Source organism: Ambystoma mexicanum, chromosome 5q (genome assembly GCF_040938575.1).
Source record: "Ambystoma mexicanum isolate Mex_15411 chromosome 5q, UKY_AmexF1_1, whole genome shotgun sequence".
Lineage (NCBI taxonomy): Eukaryota > Metazoa > Chordata > Amphibia > Caudata > Ambystomatidae > Ambystoma > Ambystoma mexicanum.
This window is the reverse complement of record NC_090933.1, coordinates 1,318,692,757-1,318,706,747: the sequence shown is the minus strand read 5'-3', so window position 1 is coordinate 1,318,706,747 and position 13,991 is coordinate 1,318,692,757. Positions and strand designations below refer to the sequence as shown.

General features: G+C 43.4%; 1 protein-coding gene and 1 pseudogene across 3 annotated transcripts in view; one reads left to right on the top strand and one right to left on the bottom strand.

The window, feature by feature from the left end:
* Positions 1–13,991, top strand: part of LOC138498483 (zinc finger protein 615-like) — a 222,110-nt gene that overhangs the window by 159,405 nt on the left and 48,714 nt on the right. The window lies entirely within an intron of this gene.
* Positions 1–13,991, bottom strand: part of LOC138498498 (zinc finger protein 850-like) — a 661,846-nt pseudogene that overhangs the window by 647,584 nt on the left and 271 nt on the right.

Genomic DNA, 13,991 nt, shown 5'->3' with positions numbered 1-13,991 from the left:
GTATATGTGTGTGGTGTTTTATATGTGTGGGGGGGTGACTTCAGTATCCTACAGAATTGTTATTGTGAGATTCTCCTTTCTTACGATATTTGGGAATGTGAGGATGCAAGATTTAAATTCCAATGATTCATTAATTGGATTGCATTCAATGGGTTTTATTTTATTTTACTCTTTTATTATTTTTTATGGATTGGTTCTTTGAAGTTTATTACGTGGAATGTAAACGGGCTAAATTGCCCTAAGAAAGGTTGAAATGTAATGCCTATTTTACGCCGTGAGAAAGCAGATGTAATTCTTTTGAAAGAAACTCATTTGACAGATAATCCAGATACATTTTATGAGGCATCCAAGTCCATGAAGGTTCTGTTAAATTGTTATTCAGGAAGTTCGAGAGGAGTGGGTTTATTTATTGGGAAAAGACTATGGGCCTCATTACGAGTTCGGCGGTAGCCATGCCGCTATTGGCTGCCGCCGAAATCGCGTCTGTGTCCAGGTCCTCGGAATGAGGACTTACCGGGCCATTCCGAGTTCGGAAGGCCCAGTAATTCCTCCCTCCAAGGACCCGGACACGGTCCTTCCCCATTCCCATTTCAGCCCCCATAGGGTTGAATGGGAATGGGAGAGGGAGCAAACAACGGGCCATTACGAGAGGGCCCGTTGTTTGCTACCTCTTTCCCCCGCGGGACCCGCTCTGCACGTCTGGTAAAACCAGAAGTGCAGAACGGGTCCCGCGAGGGGAACTCGTAATCGGGCGGTACAGGTTGACCCGTACCGCCCGACTCGTAATGAGGGCCTATGTATGGATGTTGAGAATGTGATTATGGATGCGGATGGTCGTTTTTTATTACCAGACGTTAAACATGAAGGGAAAGTATTGACGATGGGGTCGATATATAGTCCATGCTCTAATGGCATTACTTTTTTTGAGGAGCTGAAGGATTCTCTGAGAAACATGAGTGGTGAACACAATGATCTTGGAGGTGATTTTAATTGTATTCTAGATGCCACTTTAGATAGGCTATCTTTGTGCAGGTTTACAGGTCATGGGTTAAGTCGTGCTTTTCGTGAATTTATTGATACTTTTGCCTTGGTAGACAGTTGGAGATTGTTGCACCCAGCCGAGAAAGGATTCTCCTTTTTATCTTCGGTTCATAACTCCCATTCTAGGTTGGATTACTTATTGATTTCGGAAAGATTGGTTGATGTGGTAACTGATGTGGTAATAGGGGAACGGTGCATCTCTGATCATTCATCGGTGAAATTGATCATGAATCGGAGTATGTTCAGACCTACTAATATTAAATGGAGGCTTAAAACGTTTATATTACAAGAGGAGAAAATACATGATGCAATCAATACTTCCATTGTCCATTCATTTGATGATAATGTGGACTATGCTGATTGTTTGGTGGTGTGGGATGCCTTTAAAGCAACTATACGTGGAGAATTGATTAACTGGACAGCCAGAGCGAGGAGGGAGGGTGAGATGAAAGTTAAAGATCTGGAACTTGACCTTTAGAAATTGCAGCCGTTGTATGCCTTATCTGGTAAAGGTGCAGATAGGTTAAAGATGGAGTGCGTTAGGGATAGATTAAAGAAAACCTTGGATGAACAAACTGAGAAAGGGTTATATTTTATGCGGCAGATGTTTTGGGAGGAGGGGGATAGGGGAGGACGACTATTGGCTAGAAAGCTGAAGAGTTTGTCAGAGAAATCGTTCATACAAAAGATTGAGGATGAAACGGGAGGGTTAAAGATTAAAAGCGTTGATATTTGTGAATGCTTCAGACTTTTCTATGTTTCTCTTTACTCGGATGCGTCACAGGTTCAGGAAGACACATTGACAGAGTTTTTTGCTAAAATTGACATTCCTTGTTTGTCTGAGGAAGGTAGGGAGGCACTTGATGCTCAGATTTCAGAAATGGAAGTAGGGGATGCTATTTGTCAACTCAATTTGGGTAAGTCTCCGGGTTCAGACAGATCGCCCGTGGAGTTTTATAAGTCCTTTTATAAGTCCTTTGATTCAGTTCTAGCGCCCAAGTTGTGTGTTTTATTTAATCGGTTTCTCTCGGATGGGGTGTTATGTACCTCGATGCAGGAGGCGATTACATTAATTCCAAAACAGGGGAAAGATTCTTCAAAATGTGCTAATTATCGTCCTATTTCTTTGTTAAACGTAGAAGTAAAGGTTTTAGCAAAAGTCATGGCTAAGAGGTTACAAAAATATACAGGAGACTTAATTGGTGGTTCATAAGTGGGGTTTATGGACAACAGACATGGATATGATAACATTATGACTTTGTTGAATATGATAGGTTTGTCTCGTGAGAAGGTGGAAGAAATACTCCTTATTTTCTTTGATGCTGAGAAAGCGTTTGATTGCGTGAATTGGTCGTTTCTTCATTTTACATTACTTCGGATGGGCTTTGGTCCGCAATTCTTAAATGCAATAGGCGCTTTGCAGTGTAATATTTCAGCTAAAATGTGGGTTAGCGATGTTCTGTCTCAGGCTTTTCGGTTACTCAGAGGAACTAGACAGGGTTGCCCACTTTCGCCCTTCTTATTTAATTTGGCTCTTGAACCACTGTTGATATATCTTAGACAGGAACAGAACATCGGTGGATGGAAGCGACGAGATGGAGAGGTAAAGGTTCTGGCATATGCTGATGATCTGACAGTGGTTTTGACAAATCCGGAGATGGGGGGTCCATTACTTAAAGATATGCTACAGGAAGTTGGGGCATTGTCTGGGTATAAGGTGAATTGGGGGAAAACTGTGGTCTTTCCACTTAAGATGAATCCACTTAATGGAAGATCATTGGATTGGGACTGTCATTGGGCTGATGTTTCAGTGAAATACTTAGGTATCTATTTAATGTGTGACATTAGAGGAATGGTTGAGTATAATGTGGATAGATTAAAGGAGGTGATGATTAAGGACATACAGAGATGGGATAGGTTGTCTTTAGGCGTTTGGGCTAAAGTAAATGCAATACAAATGATGTTACTGCCAAAGGTTTTATATTACATTCAGTCTTTCCCCCTCAGGTTTACTAAGAAGGTGCTCAAGAGTATTGATAGGTTTTTTATAGATTTCTCATGGGGGAAGGGAAATAGGCCGAAGATTCCACGATTTATTATGATACGTGGAGTTAAAGATGGGGGTTTTGGCTACCCAGTGTTGGAAAATTATTATCAGGGTTTCCTATTAAAGAAGGCTTCCTATTACTTCAGGGAAAGTAGGGACTTGGGCCTTTATCGGCTTTTGATGGAGCGGCAGAGATTATATCCTTTTTCTGTGAATTGTTTATATTCCTATTGAAGAATACCAAAATCTGGGACAAAGTTGAAACAAAGGTAGTTTCGAAATCTGCTCTTGTTTCTTGGATTGAAGGTTGTGGACAGTCTTTGTTTTTTATGGTTCGGTGTCTATTTGGCTGAATCCAGGTTTGCAAATTGAAAAAAAATGCTTAATTGGAGAGGTTGGGTCAACAAAGGTATTTTAAAGATAGAAGATGTTTGGAGGGAAGGAATGATGGTTCCGTAGTTGTTATGGTTTGAACAATAGGGAGTTCAGGAGATATAGGTCTTTGGAGCAGTTGTTGAGAGAGAGATTACAGATGTTGAATGGACCTTTGAGTAGTAGACCTCAAATCTGTGATTTATTTACCACTCCACCAGGGCCGGTTTCGACCTTTATTAAGTTGATGCCTTTGCAGGAATGTATGTGGAACTCTTGGGACAAGCTGAGAATGGAATGGGAATGGTGTTGTCTGAAGAATCGTGGAATTATGCTTGGGGAGTAGCAGTGATGGCCAAAGTTGATCTGAAACTGAGATAGATTCATCAGCATATTTTAGGTCGCATTTATTGGATGCCTGTGAGGATGAATAGGAGAGGATTTTTGCTGGGGTGTAATTGCTCAAGAGAGACCTTCCAACATATGCTTCGGGAGTGAAGTAGGGTGTTAGATTGTTGGAAGGATGTTTTGGATCGGGTTGATTTGGTGGCAAATGATTTGTTCCCTCAGACTTTTAAGTCAGTAATATTTCTCTCGGTTGATAGTAGCAGTAGAGGGATATGTGGATCTTTGGATTGGATTGACAGGGCATTGTTGATGGCTATCAAACATATAATGAAGGTGTGGAAATCTAGGAAAAAACCACACTATGAAAATTGGATATCAGATTTGCGACCACTTTCATGGTACAAAAAGACACAAGTTCTGAAGCGTGATAGGGTGATTGAATATGATGAGATGTGGGGATCATTTAATAGTTTGTTTGATTAAAATGTAGGACTCACTCTGTCGATGTGATAATGATATCGGGGATTGGGTAGTGGGGGTGTGTTTGTCTTGTGTACTGTGTCGTCTCTGCTATGACTTGTAGTTGTAATGTGATGTGGGGGTGGGTATCTTATGGTAATGTAAAATGGCAATTGGTAATGGCATGTATTATTTAGACATTGATTTAATGGAACTGTCGGCTAATCCATTCTCACATGTATGTTCTTATGATTTGTAATTTTTTGTAAATATGTTAAATAAAGTTGAAAAAAAAAATAAAAAAGGGGTTCAGTGGGTTTATGTTCGAGGCTACTAACTTAGCCTAAAACAGTCCAAGGCTATTTAAATAGACTGTGGTAGGAGAAATAGGGTAGGTACCACTGCCACCAGCCAAATCTTAAAGAAAGGGGAACGAAATAATGTTCCATGAGAGACAGACAAAAAGGGATAACTATTAACCCTTTCCAGTACTTTATGTATAGTTTGTACTGGGTCTGTGAATTTAAAAAGACTAAATAAAGTCAATGGCAACTTTACATGTTCTTGGAGACAGTAGTCAGTCCCAGAAAACTGAGTCTGAGTTGGGAAGTCTAAAAAAGACAACCCTGTGTCACTGCACTAAAGGTGCTGTGTGACACACAGTAAAAAGATGATGCCTATGGAGTAGGTGAGGCTCCACAGTCCATGAACACATATACATTCACAACAAATAGCCAAAAACACATGTAAGAGAAGGAAACAATGCTCACACTCTTACCAGGTGAAACAAATAAATCCTAGAAATCCAGCAAAGCTGCTGAGGGACTCAGTAGTTAAGGGAAATTAGCCATTCTGGAGAATCCTCCCTAACACTCCGGGAAAGAGGAGAGGTATTGACAATCCCGTTCAGTTTATGACACCGTTTAGTGGGAATTGGGGGTAGTCAATTACTTTTATGGAGCTTTTATGTTTTTGAGATGGTTGACCCATCTTGATTAGACCTACAGGGTAGACAAAGATAGCTGTAATTCCATTCATAACCTTTTGCATATGGAGTGTTGTATGTGTAGTTACAATAATAGTGGCAATGTGTTTTTATTACTAATTTCTCCTAATAAAATCATTCCACTTCACAGGACACTGTGAGAGCATTCATCGAGTGTTCTTTATTGAGAATCAAGTCAGAAGTGTTGATGAATGCGTATTAAGTGTGGGGAATCTATATAAAGTACTGTATATTGTCTTAATGTATATGGTGCAGGTTTTGATAAGGAATGGATTTGAACAGAAGATCCTCAATAAATTACATGGCATTAGTAAATCAGTCCTGTGTAGATGGGGAGGGTGGCTAACCCACTATTGCAGGGGTTTGTCGCCTACTCTCTCAGGTCTATGCTTTTCTCTACCGCTATTCCTGCCATAGCCCCTGCTTGAGGAGCGGGGTGGGTTCAAGCACACTCCCCTTGGGGTGGACGAAAATCTCTGTGAGGCAGAGGTGAAAAGAATCACACCAGAAAGGCATCCCAGAGGTTGCATGAAGGAAACACCTGGGCCCATGTTTTCCAGAAAATGTGGGCTCCTTTATCGTGTGCAGCCAAATCCAAAAGGCAATGGTAAGGATTGTCATCAAGTGCCGATCCATCGCATGTTTCAGAAAGAAGTGATGGAATCCACGCATGTGCAAATGTGACTATTGTATATCAGGGTATAGCAACAACACAAGACCATGTCCTTTCCCGATTTCACATGCCCAGGCCCTTCCTCAACAAAAGAAAATGCCTCATTGCCAAAATAAGCTGCGCCCTTTCGTCATAGGTGTGATTCACGCTCTCGCCGTAACCACAGAGGTTGCATTGACACGACCCTCCCCACTTGGTTGGTAAGAGATGCCATAGATTCACAGGCCACATCGATTCAACCAACGAAGCGGGTTAGAAAGAATTTGTGGATAGCCACAGGGAAATTAGAAAACTGGAAATAGGGAACTGGAAAGAGGGTTAGGGAAAGTACATTGGATAGGTATGGGAGACTGTAGGAAAAGCACCACCTGCACACAAACCTAACTAGCTATCCCTAGACCATCTCTACAAGTATGTCACCTGACACTCTGGGTGTGTGTAATTTGGCTAGCCCCTAGGGCGTGTATAGTACTTGGGAGGTGTGTTGGAGGGGAGCAGAATGGTTAATCCATTGGCTACTCAAAGTTCTTCCAAGTGTGTCCCAAGAGCCCAAAGATACCCTCCAATTCTTCCAAGTGCAATACACTGGCTGCCCCACCTCCTCCCCAAGCTTAACTAGTGTTTCACTACCACAAATGCTTTTAAGTGCAATACATTGCTACTCCCACTAGCCCATCTCTGCGCAGCAAGAACTACCAGACACACTGTGTGCTTCGGAGTGCAGTAAGATTAAATAGCTAATGTGACGCATGGCATATTCTTCACAATCCCACCTAATGTGACACCTGGCTAGTCTTCACAAATCTGTCTAATGTGTTGCATAGCTAATCTTCAAAATTCTTTCAAAGTGAGACGCATGGCTAGTCTTTACAAATCTATGTAAATGTGACGCATGGCTAATCTTCACAATTCTATCTAATGTGACGCATGGCTAACTTCCACAATTCTATCTAATGTGATGCATGGCTAATCTTCACAATTCTATTTAATGTGATGCATGGCCAATCCTCACAATTTGTTTTAATGTGATGCATGGCTAGTCTTCATAATCCATCTAAATGTAATGCATGGCTAATCTTCACAATTCATTCGAAGCAAGACACATGGCTAATCTTCACAATTCTGTCTAACTCATTTCCTGCCCCCAAAATACATCAATGTGCAACACAACGTCGGCCCCCTAAAAAACATCTAAGGGCAACACATTGTCTGCCCCCAAAATACATTTAAGTTCAACAGATTGAGGCTCATTGGGAGTTTTCCGGTCCGGAAATAAGGAACCTGTAACAACACATTTCCATCCTCCAAAAATACATCTAAGTGCATCGCAATGGCTGCCCTCCAGGTACATCTACCGGGCTAGTCGAGGTGACCAGCAGGCAATCTACACAATGCTCAGATTTGATGGTAGCAATGAAAAAGCGGCAGGTTTTTGTAATGCTGTGCTCACCGCCCATAACACCTTACCTTAGTTGTTGCTGTAGGTTGCTTTGTCATGCGTCCAATTGGAAAACAGGGGCAAACAGAGATGGGAGCTGCCCAATAGGGAGTAGCCTTTTGTCTCTGGCCCTTAGCCAGCTGCACGGGCACGGTTGCCCTGGGTTCCTCTACTAAGAGGACAGCTATCGAGGGAAGACAACCAGTCACAGGCAGGCGAGGTGGGAAGAGGATGGGAAAAGGACAGGGGAGGGGTCTAGAGGTCTACAGGTATGTGGAATGGGCCGGATCTTTTACACAAAAAAGTGGTGAAAACCTTGAATTGAAAATTATGGTTTGCTACATTAAGCTGCAGATATTTGCAGTGAACTGGGAACATTAAAAAAGGAAAGTATGCATTGTGTTGCCATGTAATCACCGTTCTTTTGCAGAACAATATCTTGGAGGGTAACCATCCTGAATGTCGGGGATTTTACATATTTTCTTACTGGCTGTAGGCCTAACACTGGTCTTTTGGTGTGTGTTCATTGGGTACAATGGAATCGTGTGAAACTCCCCCCTACTTACCAAGTGGCTGGTGATGGTTCTACTGCTCCTTTTTGTAGCAGCGCCTGGACCTCTTTATGGAGCTTTGAGAAAGGATTGCGTGGAGGCAGGTCCAACTAATTCTTGGGCCGTGCTCAACACCCACTTGTCTGACATAATCCCCTCCCATTCGTGGGTGAATGCTGTTAATCAGTCCTAGGAACCCCCACTTAGCCGGATCTAATACAGAGACTGAAAGTGACAACTGCATCCATGACACCTGGACCCTCTACAACCAAATTAAGCAATCCTAGTGAATTTAGAAACCCTAGAAATCAGAAAGAACACATTTGAAACTGCACATTAAATCCTCCAGGAAATGCAGCTGGCACAATGAATAGTTAGGTTCGCTACACAAGTAGGGACATTAGCTGGCACAATTAGTGTGTCTTTTTAAATAGAAAATAGCAGGAAAGCGCATACCAAGAGATGGTCTCACTACACATGTAGGTGCAGCATGGCTATAATAGGTAGGGTTATGTTGCAGCGTACCCATATGGAGAACTGAGATGTGCCAGTCATGCACCAGGATGGTAGGCAGCAGATACATGCAGAGCTAATGTGTGCTGTAGAGGAAACACAAAATGCCATTTTAAAGATTGCACCAGCAGAGAATTCAACCCTGCAACTTTAGGAAGGACCAGTTGAACACGCTTCAACAAATCAGGAACAATGCTGTAGCCGGCTTGATGATGACTACCCAAAGGTATGTCAAGGCCGAGCCATGCAGGAAGCGTATATGGTTGAATAAGATATTATTGTGTGCGGTCATGCTGTCAGATAAAACGAGATGCAAAGATGCAGCAAACCGTTTCAAGTTTATAGCATCCCAGGATATCAGAAGGAGGTGACAAGATTAATGCATTCTTCCAGGCCAGGCGTGAAGGGAAGAGCAAGAAGCGGCTTAAGAAAAAACAACTAAAACCCAGCGATGAAAACTTAATAGTATGACTCGCAAAATAATTATCCATAAATCTGTCAAGAATAGGATGGCGTACAAAGGCCTTAAGCCTTGGCACTCATGGCATGGGAGGTAAAACATGGGCAATTTGATTTAATTAAAATAAAGCAACATTCTTGTCTCGCCCTCTCTTGTACCTAGATACACATGTCAGCATGCAGCCAGTTCATGGATAGTGTGATCACATTGTACCCCATTAGCACATATCTTTTTTCACTGCAGAAGTAATTTAGGGCCTACCAATTAATGGGGGTGGTATCTTAGATAACGGTTGTCCAATCCATAGTTGTGCACATATAGGTTCCATATGTAGCTTAGTAGAGGGAGCCAATGAGCAGGAGCAATAGGTTTTCATAACTTCGACATCGCAGTGACTCATTCATGTTATATAACCTCCTGTTTTCTGTCAAACATTGGAGAATTCTGGAGTGAGAGTTTGGCTTTTTATCTTGATTTTTCCCAGGGTATTGTAATAAACTGGGTTACCTTGCATTTAGCATACCACGCTCTGTGTTGTCTCTTTTTTGACAAATGCCACTTGGAGGGCTTTTTGGCTTTTGACCTCTACCTCTGCCTTGCCTGATATGATTGCTGTAGTTCTGGCAAAGGGTACTCCACTGGCCTTCAGAACAGCGGTCTTCAAACTGAGGGCTGGCCCCGGGGGTGTGAAGGATTTCCAAGGGGGGCACCAGCATCTTAAAAACGGGATTAAGATGGCTTGTTTAATAGAAAAAAGGATAAGGGGACTGTTTTTAATGGAAACTATAAGCAGTAAAAAAATCTTCTTATATTTTTTGAAGAGCCTGTGGGCCCCCTGGACATCCTGTGGTCCCCCGGGCGGCAGGGGCAACCGGTATGCGTGGGCCCAGAAACAATATTTTTACTCAAGGAGTATGGGGACAGGCTCAGTAAGAAAAAGTTTGATGACCACTGTACTAGAGTGATGGGATTGGGAAAGGACGCCTAATCATTCACACTTAACTTGTTCATTCATCACTGGAACTGTTTACTCATATGCTGGCTTTGCACCCCTTGTTTCTTCACTTTAAAGACTTGTGACTCACTACAAAACATATATTCTTGGAACCCAGCTCATTATCAGGCTACCCTCGGCCTCCTCCTCTCCTTCCCTCATCTCCGATTGTCTGTCTGCCATCCATGAGTGGTGTGCCGCCATTGACCTCTGCCTTAATGCCAGTAAGACTGAGATTCTACTCATGAGCACACCCGCTCCCTCCTTCCCTGCAGCTCTCTGGCCGGCCTCTCTTGGCCCTTTTTCTACTCCCACCTGCAAGGCAAAAAACCTTGCAGCCTTCTTTGACTCCACCCTCTCCTTCTCGCCTCACATCTCCAACGTCTCTAAGAAGTCACACTACCAGCTGCACCTCCTCAGAGGTATACTTCCTTTCCTCTCCTTCCCCCAGAAGCTCACTGTCTCCAGAGCCCTGGTTCTCTCTAAGCTGGACTATTGTAACAGCCTCTATCTAAATCCGCCTGCCTCTACTCTCCGCCCTCTGCAACTGATCCAGAACAGGACTGCGAGACTTGTCCTTGGCCTCAAGCCCTAGGGATTGTATCTCTCCAGGACTGAAATCTCTTCACTGGCTCCCAGTGGCTACGAGGATTAAGTTCAAAACCCTCTGCATTGTCCACAAGGCCTTCTGGGGCTGCAATACCTTCAACTCTCTCTTCCTAAATATCTTCCTTCTCGAGCTCTTCGCTCGTCCGCATCCAACTCCTGCAGGGTCAGTCGCTTCTCCAAGCAACGAGTTGGTGGTAGATCTCTCTCTCTTCAGCAGGGGCCTCCCTCTGGAACAGCCTTCCAGCCTCCCTGAAACTTGAGGAGAACCATCTTCGGTTCCGGAAGCACCTCAAAACCTTCCTCTTTGCCTCTGCTTTTTCTCCCCCTCTCCCCTGCTAAATTCCTGTCTGAAACGGCACTGGTTAGCTGGCCACCTTTTCTGATTCTCAGGCCCAGGCCCCACCAGTTGCCCACCTGCACTGCCTCCCTGGCAACCCCTGCAACTGGGGACTGTTTTCTGTATCCCTACAGTCCCCCTACCAGCACTTATGACTGCACTTACCTTGCACTTGACACCAGTGGCATTTTTATATATATTATTTTATTCTATTATCCCATGTACTGCACTTTCCCCTCTCCCTTCCCCATGCACTTTTCCCTTTCCCTCTCCCCATGCCCTTTGCGATCTGAATGATACCTGGCCTAGTAGGATTGTTGTTCTGTCTTCCCTTTGTTCCCCATCCCTTGCCTCATCGCGCCTTGAAACACTTGTGTATAGGCGCATTATAAATGCTATATCATATCATATCATAACCGAAGGGCGCAGTGTCAACTTACCTTAACAGGGAAAGACTAAGCGCTAGAGGGCTTATTCCATAAGAAGGGTACAACTGTATGTTTGCTTTTTTAAGGCAGTTTTTGTATTTTGTATTTAATGTATTGAGCACTTTCGCCAATTCCAAAAATTCGAAATACAATGGTCCAATAAAATGAAGCATGATAACCAAATCAATGACCAAAGCTGGCTGATTAAAGGAAAGAGAAGAAGAGGAGTTTTTAATTGGGAATGAAAACAATCTAATCGCTAGAGGATGCACCGAAAGAATGAGGTAGAGGGTGCACAGACAGAATGAGGAAGAGGAAGGACAGACAGAATGAGGTAGAGGATGCACGGATATAATGTGGAAGCGCATTCCAATGCTGAAGTGTAAGAAGAGTAAAAGAAGGGAACCGAAAAGTCCAGGGCAGCTGAGGAACGACAAGAGGGACAATGAGAGGACAGAAATCCGGCAGCCATTTTAAACAAAGTTCCCAAGATAGCAACACATTTTCCATAATAAAAATCTGGATTTCCTCTCCTTGGAATGAGTAGGGTTACCTATCTTTGCTGCCCACTTTTACATGTTATTGACGGCATCATGATTTACAGTAAGGCGAGTGTGGGTATGTGTAAGAGAGAGAGATTATTCCTGAAAACAAAATATATTGGTTCTAAAATATCCACGTTCCCCCCAGCAGGTGGTACCATAACAACAAGGTCAGGTTAATCTGGCCTAAAACCAAAACCCTTAATGCTATATTTCACATAAAGCCTTTGTCACATCAGTGATTGAGGCCTTAACGGATGAGGTCCATCCATCACCCCTCCTGCCAGAATGGTCCAATATCAGGATTTTAGATCACTCACATTGCACATCATGTAGAGCTTGTTATGTGTTATGACTGAATCATGCTGCTGTCAGCAACAGTATCTGCAGGGTGTGAGCTGCGAGGACTTGATGAAGACCTAGGCCCAGTTGATGGAGCCACATATTGGAGCTTGCCTCCCAGGGCAATGTGTGGGAAAGTGCTTCAAAGTGAGTCTTCATCAGGAATGCACACAGGATGCTAGCCAATAGGGGGTCCTTTAACTGGAGACAAGAAGTTAATAAATAAGGGACACCGATAATTTCAGGAGCCTGTAATACTCTGATCACCTGAATTTCTAACCGTTCATGAACGCGTGTAAGTGTGCATTTCACTGTCCTTGACACACCTCCCTTCACAAGTGTGAAAAACGGCTTCCTTTTCAATCACCCCAAGCTGTACAGGCAAGGGGAGTGTGGGTCGGTCATACTTCTGCACTCCATACAATCCTTTCCATCGACTCTACCTCATGCTCTCAATTCCACTCCAGAATGCTCCCTCATTCATGCCTAGACACGAAACAACACCCAAATAGATGTCCAAGTGCAGATCCGGCGTTCCGTTGCTCCCCAGGTGATCTGGAAGGAGAACAACTAACACTACTTGTAGCTACCAATGTGCCTATTTAATTCACTTATAGAGCTCCACTCCTCCACCCCTATAGCAAAGTGCTGTGATCCACCATACAGGTTCAATAGCGAATTACTAATTAACAGGACAGCATAGGAATGTATTAACATAAAATAATAGGTGCATTTGTAGAGTGCAACCCCCTGCCCCCCCCCCACTGGTGCATTTTGGTGTTATAGACAGATGCTAACCGATGTTCATTGTTACACAACTCAGCGGTACTCGTTCTGTTAATCTTGGATGGATGAAGGGCTGGGTGGACCAGTGACTATGAGGACACACACATGGATCCTTCTATAGAATGCCTTAGTCCACTGAGCCACATATATGGACCCTAAACCTGGATCTGGACACCACTTCCAGGATGAGGCAGGAAAGAGAAATAGAGACAAGACAGGAGAGAAGGGCACATGAAGGGTCCAGGAACGCAGGGTGGGAGACAGGCTATCTCAGAAGCATAGAGCAACCTGTGCAGAGAAACAAACTACAGGAGTTATTTACCTTTTTAGTGCCTGTGCTTCTTACGTTGTGCAGAGTAGGATGACACAAAAGTGTGTTTAGATCTAGAAATGGAAGACATTCTTACGTTAGTAATTAAATACTACAAACACAAGACCTCTCCACTCCCCACAAGTAATGCATCCTCCAACACATACACAGAAGACAGGATTAACTGGAGGTTTATGAAGAACAAGTAGAGACAACTTAACACGCAGCCAAAAAAGATGATTGCTTTCTCACCAAGAGGAGTGAATAGTCGCTGGTCACTGACCTACAGCAAATTATTCCCCAATTATTCCTTAAAAGATTGTGAAGGATTCAGTGGTCAAAATGTTTTTAAAACGTGTGTGGAACTATGTTCCCTCACCCTGCCTCCATTTCTGCCAACTCCCCCTTACTCATGGGTCCTTCCTGTCCTCCACTGAACCCTGCAACATTGTGTTTTACAACAGTTCTAGTAAAAGTGAAGAAAATGAAAGAAAATGGATTTAAATGACCACCATTAGTGTGTCATTATCCCATTCAGCCTGCAACTTCATGCAGCATCCCCTTCACCGGTCACACCTCTTAAGAACATGCCTCGCCACATGCACACACACATACACACACCCTTCCCATTGCCTGTAAACACGATCCCACAATCATTCATAGGCAGATCCAGATCACTGTCAAACTGGGCTTCTTGGCTGTTTGGGAATGGGTTTACATCCCAGTCTATCGAAA